This window comes from Poecilia reticulata, chromosome 16, assembly GCF_904066995.2.
Source record: "Poecilia reticulata chromosome 16, P_reticulata-male-v2, whole genome shotgun sequence".
In the NCBI taxonomy this organism is placed as follows: Eukaryota; Metazoa; Chordata; class Actinopteri; order Cyprinodontiformes; family Poeciliidae; genus Poecilia; species Poecilia reticulata.
In genome coordinates, this window is record NC_088845.1 from 25027908 (window position 1) to 25054433 (window position 26526).

The following is a 26526-nucleotide window of genomic DNA, read 5'->3' on the forward strand; positions in this document are numbered from 1 at the left end:
TGTGAGTTGTGTGTTTGGGGTAGTTGCATGTCATGTGAATGCGTGCAAGTAGTGTGACTGGTTATTTCTTAGTTCTTTGGCAGCACACTTTCCCCAAACATGTTCAGAAAATGATAAAAGTCACAACTTTGGCTTTTTAAAATGTTAGCATTAAGATTTAGCAAATATCAGTATAACCCTTAGCCAACTGGTTAGCTAAAAAAATAACAGTCCACAGCAGTGTAGATCCAAACTCATCCATGAACGGCTGCCGACCAACTGCCAGTACGTAGCAGCTGAACGTTTTGCCTGTTCTTTGGAGCCACAGAACCGGACCACGCTCAATGTCTTGCTTGGATTTTCGAGCTGCAGACCCAAACCACGCTCGTGAGCCGGAAAGGACTGTTGGACTGGAGTTGGAGCCGTTTAATTGCTGTTCGTTCAAAACTGGTAATCCATGGTGGGGTGAGTAACCCATTCCTCGTGGTTGTTCTGGGAGCCGCCATCTTTGGAACTGCTATTCCGAGAACGAATGCTAACTGGGTCCCTTCAGACCTGCAACATTTGTAAAGCTAACTGACTGCTTTACTAATTCAAGAGACTGAATAGTGTGGTTGATACATTTAGCCTTGTTTGATTATTTTTATGTATGTATCCTGTTTAAAGGGTTGTTTTGTACAGTTCTGAGACAGCGCGGTTGCACTAAGTGTGCTAAATGGTGAAAGTTAACTGCTCTTATTAATGTGCATTGCCCTTGGTTTATTACTGACCAGTACGGTTTATTAAACTGGTACGTTTTCAACCTTACCATTTTTCCTTCCTTGTTTTAGTATAAGGTTAAAGTTGGACTGCATTTAGATCTTAGTTAGATCTTAGCTGTAGATATCTTAGCCTTGTTGTTGTGCTCAGTTACGCACTCTATTTACCCCATATGCTGTTGCCAATTAACACACTTATTCCTCATTGTGAAGCATTTCATAGAGTGTAGGCCAGAGAATCTGGGCGCTGTTCATAGGGGAAACGTGAACGGTGGTTATATTAGAAGACTAACTGGTGCTGCAGCAATCAGAATGATGTGGACCTTTTCCAATGTCACTTTTTAGCTGATTCTGGTTTCCCTTTAGGGGCTGAAATTCGATGTTTAGAGATAATTAGCTTTTTATTGAAACGGTAAAATCACTGTAGAACAGGTCTTACTAATTTAAAACAAAGTAATAGTAGAAAGATTTTAACTGCCCTTATGATCTAATATTAGACAATAATGCTGCATTTCCTTCCTTTTTCTGTATTTCCTTGAAAGTTTAAAGCTTTTCGGAGATTCTGAAAATACTGCCAACATTTCCAAATCCAGAACGTTACATGACATAAAGAGGTGAAAAGTCTCTCTTCAGCCTTCCTGTTATCTGCAGAAAGCCTCACTCTCTCAATTGGTGAACCGTGGATATGTTTCAAAATGTCTTGTGAAGTACGGTCTCTAACTCTCCTCCTGCTGACTTCAGTTAAACATTTCACCGATATGGAAAATAGTCTCTGTGACATGAAGTTTAATTTCTTCAGTAGCAGCTTCTACTTTCAAAAAGTGCCATCAATGTTTTCTGATCGGAAAAATATTGGATTTTTAAATTTTCTAGCAGCCAGTAACCAGAGCGATAATCAGCCTGTAAATAATCTGACCTAATCCCACTGCACATCTCTTCATTACAACCACTTTCCAAATCTTTTCAGGTTTGGTTCCAGAGAATTAGGTTAATAGTATTTTTTTTTCCAACATAATTTCTTATATTCCCTGTTTTTATTCGTCTTCTGTTCATTTTTAGTTTTGCAATATTTGTACACTCTTTTTGCTGTTATTAGCCTTACATAATGCCTTTCTTCTCTTAAGTCAATCGGCTGGCAGACATTTCCGTATCTAATTGTGTCAAGCCTTATTTTACCCGATTGCCTCATCTTTCCTGAATTTAACAATCTGGCTCATTGTGATCTTTCCTTGAACTGATCTTATCACTCGCTGTGCTTTAATGGACTTATGTTGTCTAAAAGCCTGCATGCTCGCACAGTTGCCATCAATCTGCCAACAAACTTCAACTAGTCACCTCCCGACCAGACGCATTTTACACAGCTTGCCTCAGTTTAAAAAATAAAAAAAATAATAATCAATTTGAGCATATTAAGTAATTTTAGATCACATGACCATCAGTGGCTAATTTATATATGTATATTTTATTTTATGGGCACTTAATGTTAGTTGGATGCTAATGGCTGATCAGTTTATAGGTATTTTATTTTATATTTTTAAAGAAAAGTGACAGAGCCAATAACCTTAACTGGATCGACTCCAACTTCCACAGTTTGACTTTTTCATTGACATAATAAAAAATTTTACTGTTGCATCAGACTGAACACAAAGAATGAACAGATTAATTGATTGTTCTCAGTGAAAACCCTTGATAACTTCTCGTTTATCTAAGCTAACGTGGTATTTCACAATTTGAATGAGTCTGGACTGAATTTGATCTCATCCAGTTCAAAACACTCGGACTGATCGAACCTGAACTAGATGATTCACACTCAATTTATTCTTTAAAACAAATTAAATATAATATGAATCAGAACTAAATTATTGTTGATGGAGTGGTATGTGCTTTAGGATACTGTTCATGATTTTTGAAATGTGGGGACATACTTTTCTAAAACCAATGCTAAAATGTCCAGTCGTCTGGTGAAACCAGCATCTGGTTTCATCCCGTCTTGTCATCCGACTGTATCTTTACACCCCACAACTCATGTCTTCAATGGTCAGAAAAGAAGTTGAATTCCTGCATGATGTGTGTTACCATGAAAGCTTGCTAGATTAATTCAGAAAACAGCCCCATTAATGTCTCCTCATATCGCTGCAAACGGTAATCTTTTCTTGAGCGTGTAATGGCAAAAGCACTCCCTTGGAAACGGGGGATGTGAATAACTCTTTTTCTCTGTAAATACAAGTTTTCCCACCATAAACAGTGTCACTGCGGTCAAAAAAAACAAAAAAAAAAAACCCTCTGCGTTCTGTTTTACTGAAACGTTCTCATATTTTTTCAATTCATATTTTGCCAGCACATTCTGCAAAGTCCTAGTTGTCATGCCGTGCTGCACCGAGGCTGCTGTCAACACGTGGTTGACCAAACATGACTAATGCTTCTTAAAAAGACAAACATTAGTTCTGTTTGTCTTTCTGACCCAAACACATCTCTCACAGTCCTACTGCAAGTGTAATTATTGCCAGTGTGTTTTTCCAAGTGCAGGTAACAACCGGGCCAGAGCTGGGTCACGGTAGTGACTGCTGTTTCAGGGCCTAAACCCAAAAGTTGTGTAACAATTACTACCGTTTGAAGCAGAAGAGTAAGTCGGATTGTGTTAATTGTTTGGCACCCAGCGACAGTTCAGTCATCAGATAATCTCAAATCCATACTTACTCAAATCTTTCACTTGAGCAGATTTGATTCAGAGAGACAAAAAGGTCCAACAGGGGAACCCAGACATCATATCCAAATCTCCGTGTGTGGTCTTTCTGGAGTCGGCATGCTCTCCCAGTGCATTTGTGGGTCTCTCCAGGTACTCTGACTTCCTCCCAAAGCTAAAAGACATAACTGTTAGGTTACTTTGAAATTGCCCTTATGTGTGACTGTGAACAATCATGATTGTTTGTTCTGTGTCGCGGTGTTGCCCCGTGACGGACTGTCCAGGGATATTACCCCGCCTCCCGCTCCAGTGACCTCTGGATCCTACAAGGCCAAGCCGAGTACTGACAATGGTTAGAGGTGGATGATGGAAAGCACTTTTTACTCTTTAAAATCCAATATAAATGCTGTTTCTGGTGAGGAATAAGCCCGCCACCCCTCACACACACACAGACATTTATTCCCACTTCCACACACACCAATTACACTGTTTTCCCTCTCTCCCATCTGCTTAGCCTCTCGCTTTCTCTTTCTCCTTTTTCAGTGTCCCTCAAAAATAATTTTTTAAACAAGTGGTTCTCTTGCACAGCCAACATCAACATCTTCCAAAGCCCAAAGATAAACATGGACCTTGGTCTATGACAGAGCTGATTTTATCCCCAGAGAGCATCAGCCAATTCCCGTTGCTCCACTCAAACACAGACCTGCTGTTTGTGTTTGAGGAAACCAAAGCACTGCCGTCAGATCAATGCTCCTATTTCCTGTTAACGATACGACTGGGCAGCAGACTTTAAATATCGCCTCCAATGTTTTGCCTCAAGCAATCTTAGCCTATAATCGGAGTAATCTTCAAGTCTGGTTTCTTGGCATGATGTGTTTTTCTGCAGCCAATAGGTATAAAGAAAGGAAGTGTTTCCTGGAAAAAAGACGGCGCTATCATGAAAAGAAGAGGACTTGAGTTTGGTTAACATCACCGCTATCACAGAGTGTCCTTCAGCGGCCTTGACTTTTTCAAAGTGGAGACAATCTTTATGTTGGAAAGGAGCGTAACAAAGCACACGCAAAGCAGGTGTTCGGTGTCATCCTGAGCGCGGAAAACAGCTACAGTCATAGAGATATATGGATCATAAAAGAAAAGCATGGTTTGAAAAGAAAAATGTGATGGGGGAGGGAGTCTTAATGTGATATTATGTCCAGGGGAAGGCTTGCCAACTGGAACAGCATCACAGCCAGAACAATCCCATCTGTGTCCTGGAAATTAAGTGATAACCTTCCTGCTTTCTGTGGGCTTTCTGACCTCATTAAGTTTTTCAGGTCCATGTTTCAAGAATATTTCATGCAAGAAATATTCTTGCAGGCTTACCAAACCATTAAACCTTTTAAGAGCCGATTGATTGAGCACCTACTAAGCAGGCACAAGTGCTCGTTTCAGGGAACATTGTGTGTCCGACTATGTACTGTGTCTCAGAAAGGTTGATCTAAGCATTTTCGTCCCCCTGTGTTTGTGTCAAGTTGCCTCTGTGTTTTCCGTACACTTTACCGGTCTGCAGCAGACTTGTCACTGCTCGGTGCCAGTGCGCAGATGTTTGGCCACCGACTTTTCAGCAAGAATTCATCTGGATTCTGTAAAGATAAACAGAGAGGACAGCTCATAGAGAACAACTAGTCTGTGATGTCGGACAGCAGAAAAGTGATACGTCTGTGTTGTATTTTTCAGAGTCTGTCCTCTTCCAGGAACCTGTGGTATTAGTGCTGAATACAAGTTTAATCTCTAAAAGAGCAAACAAGGAAAGTGGAATTATCTGAGAAAATGGTTTAGAGTCAGAAATAATTACCTTTGGGTAGGCCGCTTTAATCAAACTCTTTCTTCGTTTGCCTAGAAAGTCCGGTTTGTTTGGGGAGGTGTGAGTGTGCAATCAAACTCTAGTGCGGACCAAAGAACTGGACTCTGGTCATGCTAATGATATAGATTTTGGTTCGGTTGAAGTGAACTCTTACACTGTTCGGATGCGTATGTGGATGCAACCCGGAGATTGCTCCAAAAGCAAGCAGGAAGTGGACGACAGTGCAGGGCATTCTGGGTAAATTGAGCCAAAATAAACCCACAAGCATGCCGCTAGAGAGAGAAATGGTGTGGCAGATGGCCGCTGGTACAAAACCTAGTTCTGCCAGGGGGGTTTCTTCCTGTCAAAAGGAGCTTTTCATGTCGCTCTTGCTCGGATCATTTGGGACGTACGACTGACTGTTTTTGTGAAGCGGCTTAAGGTGACATGTTATGAATTGGCGCAGTCAAAATGAACTGAATTGAATTGGATGAAAAACGAAGGATGTGCTGATCAAGACTCTTCACAAAACTTTTTTGGCTAAAAAGGCGAAAGACTTGTTTGGATATCTCTTACCCGTGAGGCAGACACGGGTAAGAAAAGCTAAAAGATTTAGAAGTTCATTTGCATTGCAAACCCAATCTGAAGCTGACGAGTCACAACCGCAGCCTGCTATACTGCCTCTTTGATCAAATCAAAAATAAAGCAAGAACGTTTAAGTGTGAATGAAGGATTATGTCGTTTGACAATTTCTGCTTTCTCTTACCCATAAGCTTGGCTGAGAACGATTAACAAGAAGCAGCAGATCCCAACAGTGGTGGTTCAGTGAGGTGAATTGTTCCGTAGACTGACATAAAAACCACATGGGCTGTCAGTAACAATTTAGGGATGGCCTTGGTCTTTTTGGAACAATCACTCCTGCCATTTTATCTGCAGTCTATCACTACTGCTTAATCTTTGCTGCGCACATTGCCACAGGATAGTCCTCGTTATAAAAAAAAAAGAGAAACGAAAAATAAAGGAAAAACGATTACATCCTTCAGGAATCCCAAACAAAAAGATCAAAACTTCCTCCACCTGGCAGTTGGACTCGCTGATGGTCCTAATGACTCTCAGGGACAGCTTGTGTTTCCTAATGAAACCCGGCTGAATCACTCTGCTGATGGTCATGCACGGAAGCATGATGGCAGATTCCTTTCCAAAAGTCACATCTGCCACAAAATGAAAACAACCTTTTGGCATTTGGCATGCCAAAAAGGTTCGGTTCCCACACTAAATTTAAAGGTTTGTGTACAACCAGCTTTTTTTTATGTGCAGACGCTGGAATTGATGTTACTGTAAAAACCTTTTCTGAAGACGCTCCGGACCAGGAATGTGGAAGAGACTGAACTGGTAAAATGTGACCCCATGCTCTCAACTTGGACATAAAGCAAACTTTAGTTTATTTTGGATTTTCTGTATGTGTCAGAATAATACCTACAGGCTCAAGAAAATAGGTATTACCCCACTTATATTTAGCTGAATGTTCTGTAGCATCAAAAACATGCTTTTTGTAAGCTTCTGATTCAGCCTGACTATTTCTCTTGGCAGAATTCATAGTTATTTATACTTGTTAGTTTCAAGAAACAACTGTTGGGTTTTTATAGGTTTGACTGATTAATAAGTTGCAAAAAGTCTATTTAATGTGCAACAAAAAGGGTTTGGGTGTTCAATAATTACAAAAATAGTATAGATAGAGGACTGAAACTGGGACATCATTGCAGCACATATGAAAATCAGTTTTAGAATGATTAAAAGCAGGCTAATTTCAAGAGCTTGGGAATGCTTCGCCCAACACCCAAATGAAAACCTTATTGAAGTTGTTGTATAATCATCCCACCCTGAAAAAAGAACAGTGGAAATGCTTTGCTAAAGGCCTGACATTGTCTTTAACAGTCGCGCTGATTCTGAAGACGTTCATTTCTGAACCGCACAGCAGAACATTTACGCCACCATATGCGTCAGGTAAAAACCAGGTGTTAGCCCAAAGAATCATCTAACCATGGATTTGGTTAAAGCAAACAAATGTCCCACTGCAGATGTCAACAGTAATGGTTTTGATGACATGCCACGGAGAACATTACAAAGGAATACATTTCTGCAAAGACTAAAATGGAAAGAGAACGACTGAAAGAGAGACAAAATTGATAGTTGGAGGGAAAAAAAACATAGATTGTCACATCACAATAGGATTTTATCATATCCTGGCCTGGTATTCATATAGAATTTCAAAAGGACTAAGCTGTTTTGAAGCACAGTCAATTGAAAGGCTTGAGCTAAATTTTGAATTTGGAATAGAGCAGCCCTTCGACTTTGATTCAGCCCATGCCCTGGCTCTTTTATCTGTACTTTCCACTTGATTGGGACTGAGAAAAGGAATGCAAAATGCTTCCGTTTGCCAACATACACACGTCAGGAAAAAGAAATATAAACTGAAAACCTGACCAGATGCCACAAAAAGAGCAAGAACTGCTATGGGAAGTATGTAACCATTTAAATCATCCGCAAGCTGGAAATATGCATACAATAAGCATGTCAAGTATACGACGAGGGGGAGAGCTAAATGAAAAAGAACAGACTCTCCAAGGACAACTACATTCTAGTCATTAGAGACACAGGAATGAAATCTAGTGTTTCAGTATAAGGTACACACTTTCCCTCTTTATCTAAGTGAAAGAAGTCTTCAGACAATTGAAAACAGCACTGAAGGATCTTTCTTCAGATACATTTTATGTAGCCGAGCAGCAAAAACACAGCTTTTTATTACAATAAAAGAGAGTTTCATAGCAGTAAGCAGCAAGAAGACAAAATTGTATGGAACAAAAAATAAGTCATTTTTTTACTTGCATCAATGGATACAGAATATATTGATAAATCCGTTTGCTCAAAGGAGTAACAGATATAACGGCACCTGACGCCACGTTTCTTGACCAGCGTCTCCAATCAATCTGATGCTTTGTTTAAACTTAAGTAGCTTTCTGATAAAGTTGCTGGTGAATTTAGCAAACTCCTCTCTTTGTTGTATGGATGTAAATATGTTGAATAAAAGACCTTCTGCTCCTTCAGAGTCAGAAGATGTACTTAGAATCAGTTTAATATATGTAGCAAATTTACAGTCTCCCAAATATAACTCCCCAGATAATGTGTTTTTATGTAAACTTTAAAAGCCATTTCCTAAAATAGCAAGCAGAAATGTAAATTAAATGTTTGCTAAAGTTTGAGCTAAAGTTTTAACAGGAAGTTGCTCTCATTGTTCAGATGTTCATTGTCTGTTCTAAGATTAACATTAGGAACTAAGGGTTGGTATTCATAGGCGTGGCACTAAAAGGATAATAGTCACATAAACCCTATAGTGACTACCGGAGTTAAGTATGTTATCTCCATTCTTCCTTCTCACCCCCCTTTTCCCCTTAACTTTCTCATTGCTCCTCACAGTGTGAAGCGCATTGTTTGCGCCGAGCACACGCAGTGCCAGGAACCTGCCACCTCCCCTGTGAAAGCCCCATGTCCAATTTCAATTATCCAGCTCCTACCACCATTCCCCTTATCTAATTAAATCTGCTCTCTGTGGGTCCTAGGCACTACAAACTACATTGTGGGGTCCTCAAACAAGCAAAACAAACAGAGGACTGAGCATGTGGAGATCTGAAACAGACCTTCCATGTGGCTCTTAGATGTATAGAGAGACCTTAGGGGCTGTGAATGTTGAGAGAGGGAGGGTACGGTATGGGCTGTAGATGGTGGAAAACCTAAAAGTTCAGGGATGTGGGATGGATGTAGATTGACTTTAGAAATAAAATATAGGTTTGGAGCAATAATTGGGAGGAAATGTTGAGTGATGTATCTTTTTAGGTTTTATCAAAGTTAATGATGTCTCGTAGACGGGCATCGTCTCCAGGACATACCCTGCCTCTCACCAACCGCTCGGTTGTTACTTTTGTGCCAAAAGTCCAATCTACGGATTGGTTGTGTTGTTTTACTTGTTGCATTCATAAAGGTCCTACCAACATTCCCTATTTTGTTCATTTGTAGCAGTCTTTGTACATCTGGTGTTTTGTCCCTGCTGCTCTGACCCACTGACTGTCTTTACTGTTTCCTGCTGTGTCTCGTTAGTCAGTTAGCATGTAGATATGTTCCTACTTTCCCCCTTCGTGTTTGTCCATCTGCTCATCTTTCCTGCTGTGTCCTGCCCTGGGTACATCTGCTTCTGAATCATACTTTTGAATTTCTGTTGTGGTTCTGTTGAATCTTTTGTACTACTCCCAGCTTAGTGCCATCCTCCTGTCTCTGGTGGTATGCGTTCTTCAACGACTCATTTGTGACAAGTGTATTGTAAATATGAAATATTTAACATGCCTACTAAGTACATCAAAGAGACGATTAAACAATTTGGAAACTTTAAATATCTGAGTGCAATTTTGTTTGTAAATTTATCAGGAGCCTAACATAGTTCTCTATTAATGATAGAAAATGCCTTTACAGCAGTACCTTTGTCTCACAAAGTCCCCAAATCTGTGGAAGCTCTTATGTTGAGCTCAGATATTAAAGTGTCATTAGCGTGACACCCTGCTGTATCTTTCTTTCATGTCTTTTTTATGAGAAAGGAAGAACATAGCCTTTTATTTTCCCCCTCTTAGCAAAAAGGGATTCTTTTGAATACTGTCACAACTCAACTCTTGTCATGATAAAAAAGGAGACAGATTTTAAAGCTGCTTTATTAGATTGTCTTTAGGTTTCACTAAAAAGAGAATTATAACTATGGCAAGTGTGTTCAAACCTAAAACAGGCCAAAACATAACAAAGGCATTAAAAAACTGAGGAGCAGCCAGGTTTAAGTCAGCCGGGAACATTGACCCAGGTGCTCTGAGTCAGCAGCTAACTCCAGCCCACGCCCACTTTAAAGACAGGAGTCATCGTAGGCAATGACGAAGACAAGAGTGACAAAACTGAGTCTTAAGTCTGTCCTGTTACATCTGCTGTAAAACTAACAACATTTAATAAAAAGAATGGTATACCAAGAGGTGTGATGATCTAGGTTTTATTTTTTGCAGAATCTACACAACTTGTCAAAACTGACAGAACAAATTCTGTTCTTTAGCACAAAACCATCAGCAAGAATCTGATGTTCTGCAAAGAACAGCGGACCACAATTCCCTCATAGCGACTTAAAAAGAAAAAAGAACTTGCTGCCTTTCATCAAAATCCATTGTTAATGTTGCCACCAAAAGTAGCACAACCAGTTATTAAGTTGAAGTGGAGTTAGATTTTTTTCGTCATGCCACATTGGTTTTGATTGTTTTTTTCTCCAAGTACATAAAGTCATTATTTCCAAACCACTGTTTGTGTTTTCCCAGGTTATCTTTACATTACAAAAACATTTGTTAAATGATTTCAAAGGTTGAGGTGTGACAAAAAGAAAACATGAGGGAAATACTTTTTAATAGAAAAAAAGGGAGCAGTTGCAAAAAGTAATAATGACATATATATATATATATATATATCCTTTAAGATTTATGTTTAGCCTCTGACATCAGTTTAAGCTGTTTAACGTTTTCCAATTTAAATAATTGGGTGTGAATGAACACAGTATCATCACATTAAATATTACTTTTTTGCACCTTTAAATAATTTCTATGTTATGACAGAGGGTGGTTTTTGATGTTTTACAGTTGTTTCTGATCATCATTAGACTTCCATATATCAGCAAGTCCATCAGAATATTCAGTGTTCAGTTTGTTTGCTGCAGCATAGCTAAAGAAATAATGTTATTAGGAGAAACTGCAAATACTAATCTGAAGAGGAGGAATAAACATGAACAGGAATAATAATGAAATTATCTGAAGTGAAAACAGATGTTGCATTTTAATCAGATTCCTTGAGTGTCTTGCACAGCCAGTTCTCAGCCTCGTCGCAGCTGATTCCTCCTTAATCCACCTGTTTTGTTTCATGCCTTAAGGTGCTCAAGTCTCACTCTGTTTAGTCTGTCGCAGTCCGTTCTTTTTCCAAATAATAAAAAAAAACACACAGATAATAAATGAAAGCTCACAGCTAAAGAAAACAAACATGAATTCCTCTGAAATCGACCTTTCCAAGCTCCCTCAAACAGCAAACGTAATTCATGTTTTAGTTTAAAAAGGTTCCAGCATTGGTTTGCGTTGTTTTACAATTACTGCCCTCTACTGGTGAAGCGTAGAATATTTAGCCTTCAATGAACTTGAGTCGGATTGAAGACTTTATCTCAGTCACTGATAAAAATGGCTGGCTTACCAATAACTAACTTATCTTATTCCACTGTCAAATCCCACATGAACCTTCTTTTTAGGAAACGCAAAGCAATCAGTCTAAGCACACACAAACACATTTAAAGAGAAACGGGGGTTTCTGCATCAATTCCCCGCTGCCCAATTAGAGCTGACAGTAGTGCTATCAGAGGCTGACTCCCCAGGTCACATGACCTCTGTTGTCAGATACAGTTTCTTCTGGAGGCCAACATGAACCTGAAGGCACTCAGAGGGGTGCATGTGTGTGTTTGCACATGAAAGGACTGCACCAGAGAGAATCATTTGTTTTCTTCATGACGTGAGAGTGTTTGCTGGTGTATTTGTTGTTTTTTTTTTTGTTTTTTTTTACCCCTACTTGACATAACTCCAGATCTCTAGAGTTATGTTAGACAAGTATTGAATTAAAAATTAATTACTTCAGATTTGAGACTGTTACTCATATTTTTATTTGTTGGGTTAATGCGTCTCGCTCAAGATTGCATGTTGTATTATTGTTCTTTGTCATTTCTTGATTGCTGAATTCGCTGCATTCTTGTTTTCTAACATTTGACAATTAATTAATAGGTTTTGTTGGCTCTAGTGGCCTTTATTTGAAAGTGATTTGACAGGAAAGAGGATAATTAGAGAAGGGGAAGACATGCGGCAAATGTCGCCAGGCCGGGAATCAAACCTGCAACCACTGCCATGAGGACTAAGGCCTCAATACGTGGGTCGTGCTTTGCCCCTGCACCACCACAGCACCCGACAATCATTTGATCTTGAAGCCATTTTTCCTGAATGTTCTGTCATTATGTGTCATTTCATGCATTATGTTGCCACGTGTTTGAAATGATTGCATCCAAAGCGGAGTTTGAGTAATGTGCCAAAACCAAGTTGTGCGTTCATATCCTTTTATCTCTCTCTGTTTCTTTTCCTTACACACACTCCCTCCATTCTGTACAGTGGAGAACCCAGGGTCACGTTTTAATTTCTCTGACTTCTAACCCTTGGCTGAAACAAGTGTTTTGAGTTATATGGTCCATTGTCTTTGTAAGCCCAGATTTTTCCACAAACGCATACCCGACTGCCCCCCGCCCCTCCACCTCTTCCCCCGTCACCCCACAGCTTGTTGCTGCTGGAGTCAAGCTGGTCTTCTGATGAATTGATAATTTGCAGCATTGTTGTTTCCAACATTCTACTATTAATCAGCCTTGAAACTATTTTACAGAAGTCTGTTTCATTTCATCACACTTCCTTAATTAGTTGACTTGATCTTTTACTCGCTATTGATTTTTTTTCTCAGTAGCTGGTGGGATGTCGGTAGTTTAACAGTGACAGAATATTTTGACTGTAAAGTTAAAGTGTTTTGTTCATTCTTGGACTTTATTGGAGAGAAGTGCGTCTCTGTCAGGAGTGTCAGGTGTCTGGTAGAGTTGCATTTAGAGATGTGCCGATCAGGTTCTTTCCTGCTGATTCCGATCAACCATAAGGGCTGATTACGGGCCGATCACCGATACCGAATCACATAATTGATTTTTTAAAATCAAAAGCACCACCGGTTACATTATGTGGAAAAAGGAACCATGAATTCACCTTAATTTAGACAAAAACTTGTTTTTAATAACTTTGTCCAAGAAAAAAACAAAACAGACATTGTACAAATTGTACTGCTATCGGTAATACTATCTTTAACAGACTGAAAACATACGAAGGCTCTGAAGAGGCTAAATAATGCAAAGAGTCAAAATAAAACCTCTCAACATTGCCAAAGAATTCAAGTATAAAACTTTACATTCAAAGGCAAATACAGGATCCATTACAATAAACAATCCTGAGTTACTGAATGAAAACTTCCTGATAGCATGGCGGCTAGCTGATTACTGCTAGTTCTGAGTGGCTGTCTATGACTGAGCGGAGTAATTATGCAGAACAAATAATCTTACAGATCGATTATTTTTTCAGAGACTATCTGTCTCATGTTTAGGATAGCGAAAGTTTTAATACGTGTGTAAAATTAATTTTTTTAAGTTAGATGCTGCAGCTTTAAGCAGAGGTTCGGTGTGAGAGTCACTACCAGGTGGAGCAGAAGCGGCGCTCCGTCTGTGAAATATTACTACCTGTAGCGCGGAGCAGCGGTTCAACAGCGAGAACAGAACCTGCGTCTTACATCGCAGCTCGAAGACTTAAATAATTTTGCGGGTTATTTGTTTAGCTTTCTGACCGTCATGCTAATAATCCGGGTGAGTGTTTGTAGCTGTGCGCTGCTTTACCTGCTATCTGATCCTCCATGTCTTTTTTTTTACTACAGTGAGCCTCGATATAGCCAAACTCTGTCACGTATGGCATTGCTTTTATGCTATATTAGATTAATCGTGTTGATGCATTTTGACCTGCTTCACCCCACGTGCTTCAATTTTCATCCATAATCATCCGATTATGATAGGTGGCCGATCGATCGGCACACCCCTAGTTGCATTCATTACTTTATTAGAAGCTGGCATGTTTAGTTAATGATTCCAGGTAAAGAAACTCTTAACTCTAATAATAATTTAATAATGAATTATCATTCATAATCATTAGTAATTCCATAAGCCAAACATTGATCCAATTTCTATTTCCCAACAACATCTTTAGAAGCTGCATTACTGCACTGCAGCTGAACCCTCACAAGTAGAGCACGGGCTATGCATTGAAAAGTTTGACTTTTTGCTGCTTCCATTCATTGCAAAGTTTTACATAGCCATCATCGTGTTCAATTATAAAAATTATTCAGCGGACGCAGCCTTTATTAGAGCAGTGATTCCCAACCCTGCTCCTTGAATTATGCAATCATTTGAATCAACTTAGCCAGAACAGAGGCACACAGAAATGGAGCAGAAACAGCAACTCAATGCTGAATTTAAGTTTATTAAACTGCAGTTTCCTTTTGTCACAAGGGGGTGTATGCCACTTTCTCCTTTAAAAAAATGACAGCAACACTCTGCCATCAGTGCATAATCATGGTAGTGCAGTAGATATCTTACAGCATCAACATCAGCACTATGCAGAAAATCTACACAGTAAATCTCTGCATGTCATTCTTTTCCTTCTTACACTATTCCTTTCATAGTGGTTAGGAATTCATACCTAATTCAGGTACTCCATATGCTATGTCATCAATCTTCTGCAACTTTTTCAAACAATAGTTTTTTTGCAAACCTGTGAATAGCAAATGCATTTTCACGGTGGATGAAGTGAGAAGAACCCTGACATTTAGCTGGTTTATAAACACTTTAACTGAAAGTGTTTATATGTGTTGATGCAAGGCTATATAAGTGAATTTTATCAGTACACACTTTTATAAGAGGATGCATTTTTATGCCCCGTCAGCTGATCGTCAACCTGGACAACAAGGTCTGTAAAAGCACAGGAACGCATCAGCACAACAAACAGCATGACGCAAAACCCAAAAGTTCACGTCACTTTTTACAGACGTAAAGCGGATTGATGAGAACAAAAACAAATATCTTACTAGCAGTTAGCATTCAGTGTTTTTCCTTTTTGATTTGACATCCTTCTGTCTCAGTTGAGGAAACTACTTGTGTTAGTACTTCCACATTTCACTTTAATTTTTGTTGTTTTTAACCATCTCTTTAGTACATCTATATCTAAAGTGTGTTTACTGAATCTTTTTTTTTAAATGTGCAATAAATGACACATCTTGAGGTCTTGTGTGTGTTTTTTACTTTTTTTTCTTCTTTTTAAACTGCAATGGTTTGCACAAAATGTGGAGATGATTATGCCTAGAGCTTCCCTGAACCGCAACTGTGTCCAAGTTGCATTAGTATTCATATTTCATTAGCATGCTGATCAGTTATTCAATACACAATACCTGGTCAACAAGAGAGAGGTGAACTTCCTTTGTTTGAAAGCTTCTTTAGAGGGATTGCAGAAGATAATGGGCCTCAGTATTCAGCGTGGCTGAATGCCAAATACTTTGTTTTCCACAACTGGAGGAGCAGAGGGAGAAAAGTCAAGGTAGTTACTCAACCGTGTGTCAGGATATAATGCATTACCCTCAGTTAAGTGGCATAAATTGTTTATTAGCGGGTATTAAGTAATAGTAAAAGCCACACAAGGGAAGATGGGGTTTCCTGGAGACTCATGAATAAGATAACGTCTCTCAGGAGTAACAAGACCATGCACATACATTTATATGCAAGCCTGCGTATGCTTTTAATGTCCCGAGAATTGTGGGAATAGCTTGGAATCCCTCGTCAGTGGGTAATCTTTTTGAAACCCCATTGCTGCATTTTGCGACCTCTGTTTACGCACAAGTTAAAGTTTTATGCAGCATGTATATTTAAATACAGAAACCAGAATTGGTTTAATTTTTACATGTTTTATAAAATCTTTACTTACAGCATGATGGTCCAAACCAGTAGTCACATCTGCAGGAGAGAAAAAAAAAGCCAAAACCAAAGAAGTTGATGTTAATGCAGCAGAAGTCTCTGAACAGTGGAGTGAAGTCATCCAAGCTACATTTGCAACAGATAAAAGAAGCTGGGGAACCCCCCCCCCCCAAAAAAAAAAAAAAACCTGTGATAGTTATGAACAGGTGTACAGGCCTAAGGGTAACACTGGTGCTCTCATACGTAAGCACCAGTTTGTGCACCTTTGAAACAGCTCAGACTCCATTAACAGAGGGGAGCCATGAATGACAACAACACGTGTTAAGTTCTTTTTAGTCAGAAAACCCTCAGTGAAAAATCCAGAAACGCCAAAACTCTCCAGTTGCTGCCTAATAGACAACCAAAGAGACCGTAAGAGTTTTACTAATGAGAGTATTGATAACACATGCTGTAGAAGGATTAAGTGGCACTGACATCTGTTAGCAATGCTGCATGATTATGATGTTGTGGGACTTAGAATCTGACTGACTAAAAAGATGCATTCTTTTTTGACTTGGTGAAACGAGTGAGGGAGAATGACACAAGCTCCATGTGAATTTTTATATTAGGACAATCATTTTTCTGAGGAAAAAAATAAGTGATGAGAAATCAATGTTGCATAAAAAATGTTTTTTTTTTACATGCACAGTAAAACATAAATGTTGTGACTTCAGTGTCTTTGTGTTTGCGTGAGGTTATCCTGTAACTACGTAGACTGCCTTTTCTATTTAATGCACAAAACACAAGCATTAAGATTTTCTTTGCTTCTTTATCAAAGATGTCCAAATGATGAACTGCATACATGGTGACTCTTTAGGTCCCTGAGTGAATTGGGGGGTGCATACTTTTAATAAAAGAGCAATGTCTTTTAGGTCCAAAAACTAAAATCCTCATTGGAATCATTTATGCCAGCATATTTTCATGATGACCTTTTTAATGAAGGTGTGTACATTTTTAGAAGCGATTTCACATTTTCATGTTGTTTGAGTTTTCAGTCCTCAGTATCTCAAGTACTGTTGGCTACTGTACATTCATACCCTTATTGCTAAAAGCTACAAGCATAGATTTTATGCTACACCTGAAGGGATGAACAGAACCCAACACACACACCTACACACTGCTGGATCGCCCCACTTTTGCCCTCCGGCTGGGATTAGACCAGGAAATTGTCGTTTTCAGGGAATCATCCATCTTACTACAGCTCATCACGAAAGGGCCAAAGTGGGGTTCTACACGGGAGCAACACAAGCCTCAAACAAAAATATAGCTGTACTCAGATACATGTTTACAGCAGAACACGAACCTTTGGCCAAAAAGAGAACGCCTGCTAGCCAGAGAAATATTAGAGGAAATATTTACAGTTTTTCTGAACCGATCTAGCGTGTAATGCATTACTGGAGCCAGCTTTTCGGCTTATTCGAGAGATTTTAATGGTTCAGCTCTTCACACTATTCACACTGAGGCTCTGCAGAGCCCACAGTAACTGATGGGAACCGTTGCCGAAATATAATAACTCTGAACGTTAGCAGGAAACCCGGCATATTCTGACATGTTTAGCCAGAGCTTTACAACCATGTAGCCATCGTTAAGTGTGGCGGCGCACTTAAAATTTTGATTTAAACTAAATGAAATGAAATGACAAAGTGCTCAGATTAAAACATGTGTGATGATAACTTTTCTTTAATTCAACGTTTCTTTTTGCCAGATTCTGCATTTGTGGGACTTGAGTGTAAAAAAAAAATCCCTGAGATTTCAGATACTGACAGCTTGGACAGGTTCACATGCACATACGAGTTACTGCATTCCTTACTGCAACACACTACAGTATATCTCTGAACTTCATCCAATTTTTTTTTCTTCCAAATTCTGCAAACAATTTCAATGTATAGAAAAAGAAATGGAGAAAACAAACAGGTTTCTCCTACAGGCCTACATCACTGTCATTTGGGTGCAATTTGAAGCTATACTTCGTTTTTATAAATCGTGGGGGTCATCCCTGGGGTGTAAGAATATTCCCAAAACAGCTGGCTGGAAAAGCAGAGTTTAGTCTGGCAACAGAGTCAAAGCTGGAGGTCTGGTTAGAGTTACAGTCGAATCAAAGGTGATATTTTTTTCCCCTTTCGGTACTTGTGTACACTGTAGTAAAATTATGAGGACTGACGTTCTGATTAGAATCATGTGAATTTTTGGTAAGATCCCTCTAAAATCTTGTTCGTTAGAGATGGAAAAAGAATCAACAACTGCTTATGAATTCTGTAGATATGTCAGCTTATATATTAATGAACTAACATCGTCTGAATCAGAAAATGAGAAAACACTTCTGTTGTTGGGTTGTACAGGCTGTACGATAAACTAAATAGAAATAAACAGAACCTAATTTCAAACTATCATCCACCAAAGCAGCAACAACCTCCTGTTTTTTTCTTATTGCTCATGCTTTATCCCTTTCTTTGAGTTGTTTTTAATTTGTTTTTGCATTCTGCATTTGAACATTGGGGACAGGCTTGATGTGTTCATGCTCATAAGTAACCATGGATAAACTGGAAACAGAAATTGTGCAAGAGACGGTCACGTGACTATTCATCCCAGTCAGGTGACTTGCTCCCCATGCTAACAGGATTCTTCTCCTGAAAACAAGGTGCACCAACCTCTCAGTGGTATACAAACAATGCAAAACAAACTCAAGCTAGGACAACTGACTTTAGCGCTCATTTTGCCCCTTCTAACTCCCCCTGCCCATGCCGCATGAACTGGTTATAAAAGAGAAGGTTTCTCTAAACTGGAAGAAGTGACTGATCACAAAAGGTGCTTAACATGAGAAACCTAAAGATGTCGCCTGATGATTGTCCATTTACCACTCAGCGCCTCCCTTCTAGCTGTCAGCATGACGTCTTTAATTTAAAGTGCCGAGATCCAGGAGATTACCCGTCTGTAGACTAGTGTCAGTCTCGACCCCAAGTACACGGAGGAAGGCAGGCAGGCAGGCAGTTTCACGGCTTCCTTACCGAATGTGGCCGAGTGTTTTCATGTTCAATCAACCATCAAACGTGGCTAAGGCCATGCCACTGCATAGGGAAAACAACAGAATGAGCCCAAAGCCGCTGCAACCACCCTCAAAGCTTGGCACGTATAAACACAGGACAAGCTTTGGTGGTAGAAAAAAAAGCTCGACAGGAGACCTCACCAGCATCTGCGCTTATCTGGAGCCATTCAGTGGACACATGAGCCGGGCTTTTGTTTGTCCTAATTTTACAGCCTTTATTTCATCGATTCTGCAGCTGCTATGAGAATTCTGGGAACTAAAATTGGATTTCTCCTGTTTGTTTGTGTTGCGCTGGTTTAGGGTTTTCTGGAGCAGAGTCCTGTGATCAACAGGCAAGCAGCGGGACATAATATGGACCATCTGCCGTTTCTTACAATGCAGGAGACAAACAACAGAATTAGGGCTGGACGTTCAGTTACAAATGTGTATTATTTGCCATCACAATGTGCTTAACCTGGTGTAAGGTTATAGGAACGTTAGTGCTCATCTACGGTTGTGAGAAGGCAAGAAGTAATGTACTGAACATGTTCCCTGTCCATCATGGAGAAACAACTCTGATGGTTCAGGACCATTTATTCATTGTTAAGCATGTGAAAAAACATTAGCTATTCAGATGGGTGTTGACCTGGCTTGTTTCTTTGTCGTATTTTTTGTTATATTACAATATTTACTTGTTTTAAACAAAGGGGAAACATTCTACAATCACATCATACAGAGTTTACTGAGGAACATAATCCTAACCTTCACCTTTTTTTTAATATTCACCCTTCCTACCAACACAGATCATCGCTATCGTCATGACCACCATGAAACACCAGATAAAGCAAATAAGATAAAAGCAATGAGTAGCAAAAAAGGTACGTCACTAAACTAATGAGTTAGAAATAAAAAATACATCAGCATATATTGGAAGAGTTGAAGTAGAGATCACTGAACTTCAGCTGATGAGGCATCTAAAGCCGCTGATGGGGTTTAAATGTGAGATGTCCAACACAAATTTTACCCATAAGGCTCCGTTTTACCATTGCATAGCTACCATGCCAATGTAGACCGAAGCTGCTTGGTTTGAATTAACAGAGGATGAGTTGCAGACTACACAAGAACCAAAGAATATTTTTAGGTGCATTCTATTTAATTCAATCTTTAGCATAAGCTGCAAGATATAAATGTTGTCCCTGAATTTACAGCTGAATTATACCCAAAGTAAACGCAACCTCACAAAGGTCGGGACATATCTGAAGACATAGTTTAGGTGTGTCGTGGCCTGCAGTTCTATCAAGTCTTTCAAGTCACATTTTTCTGTGCCGTGGCAGAATGACCGCCAACCACCGGAGCCAACAATTTCTGGTGAGATCGAAGGGTCTACTGGCAGACCGGTGGACATGCATCTGGGTACAAGGGGAACAAAACCCACATCCACCACATTAAACATAAACATAATGTATGTCATGACATTGAGTCACAGTGGGCGCTCCCATCATGCAAACTGCGTATACAAAGCATGACAACACATTCACCATCAGTCACCTCACTAAAGGCCTCTGGTCGTACCAAACCTTTTATTTGTCATGCACCATAATGAGGCAGTAACTCCAGTGGCGTGAGGAAAATACATGTCAGTGTCTGCCTCACAAAGAGAAAATATTTCAAAGCACCTGTTTATTGCTATTATTAGCAAGCTCCATGAAAAAAACAAAAAAAAACAGAGAGAGAGACTGTGGTTTGCATGCATCTGGTGTGGCTTAATATAGCAACAGGCTACTGAAAGGCAAATTACCATAAAACCACACATGTATGGGCTTAAAGTCTACCTCTCTTTGTACCATTAAAAACTAATTAAAGACTTCAAAGAGCCTCCGTTACAGAAGTGGTCTTCTGCTTTTGGAGAAAATAGAAAGGTCTCTATGAGCACAAGTGGTGTGCACTGTTGCGGTGTCACTTCTGCCGGAGGGTATTAATGTGGTCAGGGTGACTTGTTATGATCACAATCTGCTGCATATGCCGGCACAGCTGTGTGTGACTTTAAAGTAGTCTTTTTTTTTTTTTTTGGAAGAAACATTATGGCAACGATGAGCTTCTAGAAGTAACTGCTAATTGGGACTGGAAAAACGTGTTTTCCAATTCTTTTGCTGATAAGTTTGTTTTTGAAGTTTTAAAGTTGACCATGGTCATTTTGGAAATGTTTCTAGCAGCTATCAAGAGGCTGGAGTTTCTGTCAGTTTCTCTTTCCAGACTCAAGCTGAGTTGACTGGATTAAAATTGCATGTGAACGGCATATTGTCGAGTTGTGCCACAGATTCTCAGTTGTAATTTAGTCTAATAATATGTATATAATTTGGTCTAAAGCAGGAGTTCCCAAACTATTCCCAAACATTAGTTTGACCCCCAGAGACAAAACTTGCTTTTCCTTTTTGTCTCTTCCTTCCCTGCTAATAAAAGACGAGCTCTAACTAAAGGTCGACAGAACCCGCAGTGAATGGCTCGCAGGAGCTGTACGCTGCGATTTCTCCTTTCATGAAAGCTTGATTGAAATATAATGAACGTTGTCAGTGGTTCTTTCATGTAGGTTGAGAAAATGCCTGTCATCTATCAAATTGTTGTGGAAAAAAAACTATTACCAAGCACCGTTCAGGTAAAATCACTCAACCAGGTTCATTTATGAATTGTGCACAACTCAGAGAGCTCGTAGGACAATCAATCATGAAGTCATTCTGGCGATTGACCATTTTGTGCATGTGAGGCTGATAAATGGCAGCCGTTCAGAAAGATGAGCAAAGTAAATAATTATTTTATTTTTTTCCAAACATGACAGAAGTGTAAAATCACACACAATGAGAACTTATAAACTTCTACCCCATAAACTCACATACTTTCAGATGGACTCTCATTATTAAATCAAATAAAAATAAACATAGGTTAATTAATTTTCCATTTTATCTGAGTTTACTATGTCTAAATATATCCATAATTATTCTAGCTTGTATTTTGTAATGTAACAGATTACATTTTATCATAACAAATGATTAAAAGAATATATAGTTAAAAATTATCCTTTTTTTTTTTTTTTTGCAATTTTTTCCCTCATCTTCCTTCCAGCTTTCTGAGTTTCTTCCTCTTCGTTATGATGTTGACTCAGTAATGTTCCCTAACAAAACATTGAGTTAAGTACCGAGCCAGAATCACACCCATGTGGAACAAGGAAATGTGTTTAACTGGACTTTCTTAAGGGGTATCAGGCAGAAGGGGATGAATACAAATATATGCAACGTTTTCTTTATATCTCATCATTAGCATGTACCAGAACAAAATGTGAAAATGTTGAAAATGTATCATTACTCACAGCACTGTGGCTTATTCGTTTATCTGTTTAACCTTTTCTTCCTAGTCTGAAATAAAAGTGAAATACACACAGGAATATATATTTAAAAAAAAAACTCCACAGAATTAATCATGGTTGTTACAAATTCTGAGTCGCACGACTGCAGATGTCGAAGGAATTTCAGACGGACATGCACCTGAAAATAAACTGAAACAGGCAACGCCGCGGCAGCATTCTTCCTTACCGCTGCTAAGTGGAAGAGAGCGGGGTGGCGGAGTTCAGAGCGTTAGGCATCACCACCGACGCATGAGGCATGCAAAACATCTGCAAGGCATTTGTCGAATTAAAACTAAATTAATAAATAATAATGGACGCCTGGTGCTCGGCCAGGATGTTAAGTCCAGTTAAATGGCACATGGTTTTACGGTTTGTGTTCATTTACCCTGGCTTTTGTCGTTTGGCAGCGGGCTGAAATGAAAGAGCCTGAGCCCTGGGCAAGACACATCATATTTACTATTGAAAAAAATATTGTACATTGGAGCTGGTGTGTTTTTATTCCACCTCAGTTTTTCCATTGGAGACCGCAGAGTTTGAAGTGCAAATGCGTCCGTGCTTGTCAAGAGGTTAATTTAAGTGTGACTATAATGTTCCAGCTGCGCATACCGACAGCGGATGATAAGCAGCCTGATAAGGCATTAATGCTCTTATGGAAAAATAGCTTAAGCATGAAAAGTCAAACTTGCAACAGTTGCTTAGATCCACTGATACTCATACTCAGAATGCCAGTGGTGTGAAATTAATTTAAATTCAATCTATTCACATTTAATGCAGTTTTTTTTTGTTTTTTTTATATTTGCACCCAAGTATTTCCAAAAACCTTTACTGATTGAAATGTATCTAATTAGTTTGTCTACTTTGGTTTTCCAGAGTTTCGTCTTCTCTCCACTTTCATGTTGATGCTGCAGTCGAAGTGAAGGAACGCGCTTTTTAAAAAGACATTTATGCGCCACAGATGGCATCTCATGCCGTATTCCAGCTAAAAGGTAATGGAAGGAGTTGTAAAGGCTTTCTCCGTTTTGGAGTTTCTCAGAAAGGAGCAGCTTGCTCACAGCTGCTGTTGGTGTTTTATCAGCGACGTAAATCAAAATGTGATTCAAAAGCTCTAACAGTAAGTTCCGACGCAGAAAAATAAAAGAAATTATCCTCTCCCCTACCCAAAAAAAAAAGAGATCAAAACACTTGGTCAGTCTTCTATGTCCTTAATGTTTAATTTATTCACAGCGAATGTGCTTGGGCAGACCATAGGGGCTAATTTCAACCCATTTTGTAGATAACCACAATACAAAGAGTATTTTTGATAAATAGCAAGTCATTTGCTGGCCACAACATATTTCTGGACTTCCTGCTTCGCAGTGATGGTGGCTTGAGGCTCTGAATGGGGATCAAAGTCTCTTCATACACCATTAACCAGGAAGTGCTGCAATAACAGAAAGCTGTTGCCAGTTTTGACACCCCTCACAAACTTTCCAGCATTTTTTTTTACTCCCTCAGAATTCAGATAAACATGTTTTTTTTATTTTATAACTACCACCTATAATAAACAAATCATTCTTTTATTGTTGTCGCGTGACTGTGTTGGAGTATTTGTTTTTACATATTTTCCAGAACAATCAAAAGTTCTTGCGTATACCAAGTCGAGCTGATGCTTTAATTATTTTTGTTGTAATTTTTACTGAGTTTGAGGTTATTTGTTCACTTTGTTAAAACAGAGATTTATGATGAGGCCGGAACCAATTTGTATTCTTCTTTAAGGTCTGACTTACAGATTTATACTTTACCAGGTACCAGTATTCCATGTTTCTACAGACTAATATACATAAAAGATCATTTAGATATTATATGCAACAGTGACATAATTATAGGAATATCTCCCTTTACTTATTCCTCAAGGTAAGCAGTAAGATTATAATTTAATCTAGGATTTGCTAAACTCAAAAAGTGCATCTTGGACCTTGAGATGTTGGTTGATGTGTTTACATACTAAAAATGTTACATTTATGCATTTAATTTGTAGGAAATCTATATTTTTTCTGTATTCGAGTTGCTGCTTGCCAGCTGGAGCCAAGCAAGGGAGAATTCGCCCAATAATGAATCGGTTTCTTAACAGTACAAGCAGATTTCTTTGACAGAAGTGACAGATTAATGTTGGATTTGATACTCAGAATATTTCTCTAACTCCCTAATTTCTCGGTGTAATTATAAAACTAAAATTAGCGACATTGTACTTTGTAGGGATTCTTAATTTGATAAACTGAGCACCTTCATAGTCTACACAATTTCTGGTTCAAAACCTGTGTTTTCCAATGTTTTAAATCCAAAAAAGTTATTTGCAGGAACTTAACATTCCTGTAAATAATTTGTGAAATTATTTTTAAGAATATTACATGTTTGTCTATTAGCAGTGTGCTTCCATGTCTGTGTGTTTGTTTTAATCCATGCATAAAAACCCAAATACATAAAGAGTGCAAGTGTGTACACGACATGTATTTTTTGTCTGCTCAATTTAAATATGCTGATGTCATGTAGTAGAATTCATTGCATTATTAACGTAATTAATATTAAGTTAATATAATCTGTTTGTTTATTTTGCTTCTTCACAATTTTATCCCATTTAGTGATTCTTTTTTTTTTCTTCCAGATAGTTTCAGGTACTAAAAGGAGCCATTTTCTACGGGACGACTCACGCCAGTGATGCGTCAGTTGAAACCCATTTTCAGGACATTTTACATCCACTTGGGCAGTCAGAGTAAGTAAAAAAATAGTAAAAGAAAAAATGTTGAAAGATAAAACAAGAATCAAGTAAAAAATTAAATACGGGTGTCTGAAGCACGTACCCAGGCAGATCTTCAGGCTCTGAAACAGCTCTGCAATAAAAACAGATAGCCTTATAATGCAAATCACAGCATGTGCTCATAAACAAAGGGGACAGAAACCCAAAACCGGCATTTCATTCTACGGTTACTTTAAACATCGCTGGTTTGGATGGAAGTCTGAGTGTCATTTTACCCTCCATCCTCTTAGACTTGAGAGCTGGGGTTAAACATAATCCAAACTCTGCATGGATACCAGGAAGAGTCACTTTCTACCTTGTGGAAGAAATCAGACCTGTGTCCTACAAAAACGTCCACCAAGTGAGATCTTTACACATTCAGATCTTTACTGAATGTGTGAAACAGAAGATTTTTTCACTGCTGTCATATTTTTGTATTTTTTTTGTACTAATACACAGGTGGCAGCATCACTTGACGCCCCATTTCCATAATCTGACACAGTCTACAAGTGTTGATACATGAGGTCACCGATGGCAGTCTATGCAGCTTCTGCTGTAAGAACAAAAGATGAATCACTTCACAACATTTGGCATATATCAAAAATAAAATAATGTTGATTAAGAGGTTAGGTCGTATCCTTAACAATAAAGGTGATTTTTGCCCTGGGTTGTGCTGAATAACATTTGTCTAACTCTGCAAGGATTCTGTGAATCTTTAAATTAGTTTGCAAAATCAAAAATCACCTGCTTGTAAGATTATGTGCCTGATGCTATTAGAATTAATTCACATGTTTTATCCATCTTATTTAGCAACTTAATGTTCAGAATCAAGAAAGACATTTTTCCCAACTTTTGTACAGTTAAATGACAACAGATTGATTTGCTTTCATAATTCTGTTTTGTTTGAATATTTAGGTATTAGAATAAAAAACATCAAAGCTAAAAAATAAAAATAAAAACTTTTTTCTTAAATGTCATATTTATGGTAAATGAAGGAGGGAAAGCCATTGAACTGAACAAAACATATTCCTCCATTAATATTGCAGTTATATACAGGAGCAGAATAAAAAGAAATGTAGACAAATGCTAAAACTGCACTTTGTTGCTTAAGTGTTAGAAACACTGCTCAGTCATTTTATCCTTGGGGATCAATGTTACATAACGGGTCACGTATGGAAACAGAGCTCCAGGCTGTAGGCATGGTAACCTAACCCAGACAGATGTTTGCTCATTGTACACATCTTTCAATTAAATATGAAGCTGAATAACATTAGTTATGTTGTTGTTCTGCAGGATTTTTTATTTTAAATTGATGGTAATTATCTTTCTGTCCAATTTTGTATTAATAAAATTTAATTTAATA

The 26526-nt window shown here is 38.6% G+C and overlaps 1 long non-coding RNA gene across 1 annotated transcript; it reads left to right on the forward strand.

Annotated features, from left to right (window-relative positions):
• Positions 1 to 25829, forward strand: LOC103478330 (uncharacterized). Its single transcript, XR_014083955.1, has 5 exons — positions 1 to 444; positions 23261 to 23376; positions 25032 to 25139; positions 25415 to 25524; positions 25623 to 25829. It is a non-coding gene; the product is annotated as an uncharacterized LOC103478330 (long non-coding RNA).
• Positions 25830 to 26526: the final 697 nt, after the last annotated feature.